We start from the raw sequence: 6,000 nt of genomic DNA, 5'->3' as shown, positions 1-6,000 counted from the left end.
CCCCATCTGTTTCCCATGAAGTGATGGGACCAGATGCCATGATCTTCGTTTTCTGAATGTTGAGCTTTAAGCCAACTTTTTCACTCTCCTCTTTCACCTTAGGGTTTCATTTTTTTTTCTTTTGAACTTTTTATTTTGTATTGGGGTATAGCTGATTAACGATGTTGCCATAGTTTCAGTGAACAGCAGAGCAACCTTGTGTGCATATGCATGTATCCATTCTCCCCCAAACTCCCCTCCCATCCAGGCTGCCACCTAACATTGAGTAGAGTTCCCTGTGCTCTACAATAGGTCCTTGCTGGTGATCCATTTTAAATAGAGCAGCATGTATAAACTCCCCAACCCAGAAGGGATCTTCTGGGGGTTAGTATTTAACATATGCATTTTGGAGGGACACAAACATTTAATCCAAGGGGCTTGGGGTACCCCTTGGTGCCATCACAGGCACACTCCTTCTGCCTCCTCCCTGCTGCAGTCCAGCATGATGATGGCCAGTTTCTTTATCTTCTGGAGAATCAGGATTGTCTTGTTAGTACTATGTCCACAGCCCTAGCAGAGTAAGTAATAGATGATTGGCTGGTGACTAATAATGTAAGCATTGCAGTTACAGGGACCCTTGGTGCCTCCTTCCTGAACTGACTAACGGTTTGGAAAACATAGATTCATCAATTTTGTAGATTCATCAATTCATCAACTTTGTTATAAAGTAGGGAGAATGACAGACTCAGAACTGGAAAATTCAAAGATTTAAAATACCTCAGGCTGGGGCTTCCCTGGTGGCTCAGTGGTAAAGAATCTGCCTGCCTATGAAGGAGAATATGGGTTTGATCCCTGATCTTAGACAATACCACATGCTGCAGAGCAGCTAAGCCTGTATGCTACAACTATTAAGCCTGTGACATTACTTGGCAAAGTAGTCCATCTAGTCAAAGCTATGGTTTTTCCTGTAGTCATGTATGGATGTGAGAGCTGAGTGCCAAAGAATTGATGCTTTTGAACTGTGGTATTGGAGAAGACTCATGACTCTTGAGAGTCCCTTCAACAGCCAGGAGATCCAACCAGTCCATCCTAAAGGAAATCGGTCCTGATTATTCATTGGAAGGACTGATGCTGAAGCTGAAAGTCCAATACTTTGGCCCCCTGATGCAAAGAACTGACTCGTTTGAAAAGACCCTGATGCTGGGAAAGATTGAAGGTGGGAGGAGAAGGGGATGAGATGGTTGGATGGCATCACTGACTCAATGGACATGAGTGAGTAAACTCTGGGAGTTGGTGATGGACAGGGAGGCCTGGTGTGCTGCAGTCCATGGGGTTGCAAAGAGTCAGACATGACTGAGCGACTGAACTGACTGAAGCCTGGAAGCCACAACTGCTATAGCCCGGGGGCCCTAGAGTTGGTGCTCTGCACCAGAGAAGCCACCACAATGACGCCTGTGCGTCAAAACTAGAGAGTAGCCCATGCTCTCCGCAACTGCAGAAAGTCCACAGCAGCAACAAAGATCCAGCCCGACCAAAAATCAAATACAATACCACAGGCTGAGACCAACAAGGTAAAGTTCTAGAGAGAAATTTTAAATTCAACAGGTCGATTCCTGTTGTGCAGTGGTTCTCAAAGTGTGGCCCTGACCGGTGTCAGAAAAATAGAATCAAAACAAAATCTCTTGTCAACCTAGAAAACCTCTTCAAAAAGATAGAAGAGAAAGAAAATGGTTTTGTTTTGAATTAGCATTAAACCAGAAAGTGATATGAATCACAGAAAAGCCACTAAACAGATAGCAAAGACGTCAAGAGATCACACCCATTTAGGCAGTCAGGAAAATGAAACCCATTACCTCCATGTTTTCAAGATAAAGGGTAACTGATGCTCAAGTGAGAGGACTAACTACCTTCATATGAAGGAAAAAATTAATTTCTTCTGTCTTTACAACAGAAGGCATTTGGGAACAGGTACCTGCTGAAATTGGGTTTCCCAGGTGGCACTAGGGGTAAAGAATTCATGCTTTTGAACTGTGGCGTTGTAGAAGACTCTTGAGAGTCCATTGGACTGCAAGAAGATCCAACCAGTCCATCCTAAAGGAGATCAGTCCTGAATATTCATTGGAAGGACTGATGTTGAAGCTGAAACTCCAATACTTTGGCCACCTGATACGAAGAACTAACTCATTTGAAAAGACCCTGATGCTGGGAAAGATTGAAGGCAGGAAGAGAAGGGGACAAAAGAGGATGAGATGGTTGGATGGCATCACCAACTCAATGGGCATGAGTTTGAGTAGACTCTGGGAGTTGGTGATGGACAGGGAGGCCTGGTGTGCTGCAGTCCATGGGGTCGCAAAGAGTCAGACACGATTGAGCAACTGAACTGAGCTGAAGGGGTACAAAACTCGCCTGCCAATGCAGAAGACCTAAGAGACACAGGTTCTATCTATGGATTGGGAAGATTCCCCTGGAGGAGGGCATGGCAACCCACTCCAGCATTTTTGCCTGGAGAATGCCATGGACACAGGAGCCTCGTGGGCTACTGTCCACAGGGTTGCGGAAAAGAGCCAGACATGACTGAAGGGACTTAGGTGCACGCACGCACACACACAGACGCAGACACACACAGCAAACCCCACCCCCACCTCCCCACCCCCCTGCCACCGCTGGAATTAGGCGTCTAGACTCCCAGGAAACTGGGAGGGGGGGTGCTATTACGGCTTTCTTGATGGTTACATTCTAAGTGCTGGCTCCAGGGCCCCTTTCAAAAATTCCTGTATTGTAAAATGGGCAAGGGGCTTACTTAGCCTTTACAAAGATCTACATACATTTCAAAAGGCAGAGAAAGAGCCCACAAGGGGGTTTTCTAAAGTTAATGATCTCTTTTTCTTTGCACCCTGGAGCATTTGATATTCTTGTTACTTCTAATTTCTTTCACCCTCACACCAACAGCATCAGTATCACCTAGAACTAGAAGTCAGAAATGCATATTCTCGGATCCCACCCCAGACCCACTCAGAAACTCTGGAGATATGGCCAGGCACCATGTGCTTTCTAATAAGTCCTTCAGGAGGGGCTGATGCTCCGAAAGCTTAAGAATCACTGCAGACAACTGTTGACAGCATGGCCACTTGAAAAGGATCTAGGAAAGGTGAAGGATTTCACTGAACTTGAATAGTTATCTGTAGTTTGCATCACAAAGGCAGTCCCTGCTCTGCTGGTCCATGACCTTCAATTAGTTGGCAGGAAAGGAAGATGTCTGAAAGAAATGTATTAGATGATCCAACGGTAAAAACGTGCGTGACTGAGATGTAAAAGCAGCATTGTGCAAAACGAGCACTTCTGGCTCTAGGTGCATTCTCTAGTTGAACAGATGAAGAGTTGCCTGGTTTTCTGGAAAATTACAAAATGCCCAAATAAAGCCATATAAACCAAACTCAAAATAAGACAGTTGTGCACTCCCCACCCCTGACCTCCGCATGAACCCTTAAGTTCACCTGACTTATAAAAAGTATTTACTTATGGCTGCACTGGGTCTTCATTGCTGCCTGCTGGCTTTCTCTGGTTGCAGTGAGCAGGGGCTACTCTTGAGTCACGGTGCACGGGCTTCTCGTTGCAGAGCACAAGCTCTAGGGCGAGCGGGCTCAGTAGCTGTGGCACATGGGCTTAGCTGTTCCGCATCACACGAGATCTTCTCAGACCAAGGATCAAACCCGTGTCTCCTGCACTGGCAGGTGGGTTCTTTACCACTGAGCCACCAGCGAAGCCCAATTTTATTATTTTTTAAAATTTACTTTATTGTGGTTGATTTACAATAATTGTATTGTACTGTACAACTGTACTGCTGCTGCTGCAGCTAAGTCGCTTCAGTCGTGTCCGACTCTATGCGACCCCATAGGCAGCAGCCCACCAGGCTCCGTCGTCCCTGGGATTCTCCAGGCAAGAACACTGGAGTGGGTTGCCATTTCCTTCTCCAATGCATGAAAGTGAAAAGTGAAAGTGAAGTCGCTCAGTTGTGTCCAACCCTCAGCGACACCATGGACTGCAGCCTTCCAGGCTCCTCCATCCATGGGATTTTCCAGGCAAGAGTACTGGAGAGGGGTGCCATTGCCTTCTCCAGTTTGTATTAATTTGTTCGGTACAGCCAAGTGACCATTTTCATATAACTTCCCTTATGGTTTATCACAAGATACTGAATACACTAATAGTTCCTTGTGCTACACAGTAGGGCCTTGTTGTTTATCCATTCCCTATACACTAGTTTGCATCTGCTAATCCCAAACTCCCAATCCTTCCCTCCCCAACTCACCCCCACACACACCTTGCCAACAAGTCTGTTCTCCATGTCTGAATCTGTTTCGTAGATATGTTCATTTGTGTTGTATTTGAATTGCCATAACCTGTATTTAACCAAATCATGCAGGAATATAATCAGAGGTTTTCACTACAATCCTTATGTATGTAAACTGTTCACCAAGGTGGCAAGAGATGAGTTTTTCCTAATACAAACTATCTTAACTAGGAGTTTAAGCTATTTCAGTGAGACTGTACTGACCATCAGAATGACAAAATCCATGGACATTTAAGGAAAGGTAGTACAGACTTTGGTCCCTAGAGGATTTCAAGAACTCCTTTCTTTAAAAGGACTCTGATTTTTCTTCTTCTTCCCCTTATTTGGCCCCATAAGAGAATCACAGAATTCTGAACTAAATTGTAATGATCAAGTTATGCCTTTAATTACAGAAGAAAAACCGAGGCCAAAACTATCAAGTAATTTACATAAAAGGAAGGGAGCCAGGTTATCTCACACAGAATAACTGACTACACAGCTCAAAGAATGCACGTCGCGCCGCCCCCCGCGGCCCCCCAGCCCCACCATTCTTTTTGCTGTTAGTTGCACCCTTCTTGAAAAAATACCATCTTTGATCATTCAGGAGCAAACATAAAAATTACTCGAGTCTTCTGCCTCCTTGTAAGACGCACATGTTTTTAACACGTACTTAATTTTTTAAATGTACTTTTAATTGGAGAATGATTGTTTTACAGTATTGTGTTGGCTTCCAGTCATATTAACATGCAGTTCAAAACCATGAGGTGAAAAGTGAAAAAAGGCCATAAAACAAGAATCCAATATGCCATTCTTTGCACACGACATCAGAACATGCACTTAGAATTTTTTTCTCAGAATTGTGTTCCTGTGGAGATACACTTGGTCTTACTCATCTGCTTCTCCTGTAACCCCAAGTACGTAAAATACATATTTACATTTTAAAAGGAAGTACTTTTCAAATGTACTGTCCAGCGCCTGGACTTCTCCGACTAAAAGGCACAATCTCTGAAACTGTTGTGGTTTCAGAACACAAACAAAGTATGTGGAAAACAGATTCCTAGAGTAAATGGGTCAATATTTGGCCGCCAGGCACGCGAACCCTGGCATCCGTCTCAGGGCCTCAGCTCTCCATCGGTGTCCCCGGGGGTGTGACAAGCTCGGGCACTTCCTAGGTGGCCCAGATCTTCCAGGGCGGTCTGAAGCAGCCTTCGCAGTATCGGAAGATCTCGGGAAAAGCCACGGGGCAGGCGGGCGGGCACGCCTGGGACAGCAGGTCGGTCTTCTCGCACAGCAGCCGCCGAACTTGGTCCATGATCGCGCCTTTATCCCTGCGCAGCGCGTGGTTCGGGCCTAGGACGTCCTGCATCAGGACCGCCGGCGCCTCCATCGCCTCCCACCGCGCTCCGCCGCCCGCCGCCGCGCCGCCGCCGGAAGTGCGTGTCGCTCGGGGGCGGGTCACGGCGGCGGCGCGTCCGGCCCCCGCAGTCCAGGCCGGGCCGAGGCCCGAGCGCCCGTGGGCAGGGTCGCCAGCACTACTGGCTGCAGAAGCGGCGAGCTGAGAGTCCTGACGCCGGCGGGCGGCGGGGAAGGGAGGAAACCTAGGGTAGAGTGGAGGCCGAGACGCGGGACCGGACCCCGCCCTCGGCGGAGGAATCTGACTCCGTGGCAGCGCGCAGCGACTTCCGGGAGGCTCC

Source organism: Bos grunniens, chromosome 24 (genome assembly GCF_055505025.1).
Source record: "Bos grunniens cultivar Pamir isolate PY7600 chromosome 24, Bosgru_T2T1.0, whole genome shotgun sequence".
NCBI classification, from domain to species: domain Eukaryota; kingdom Metazoa; phylum Chordata; class Mammalia; order Artiodactyla; family Bovidae; genus Bos; species Bos grunniens.
Note: the sequence above shows the minus strand (reverse complement) of the source record.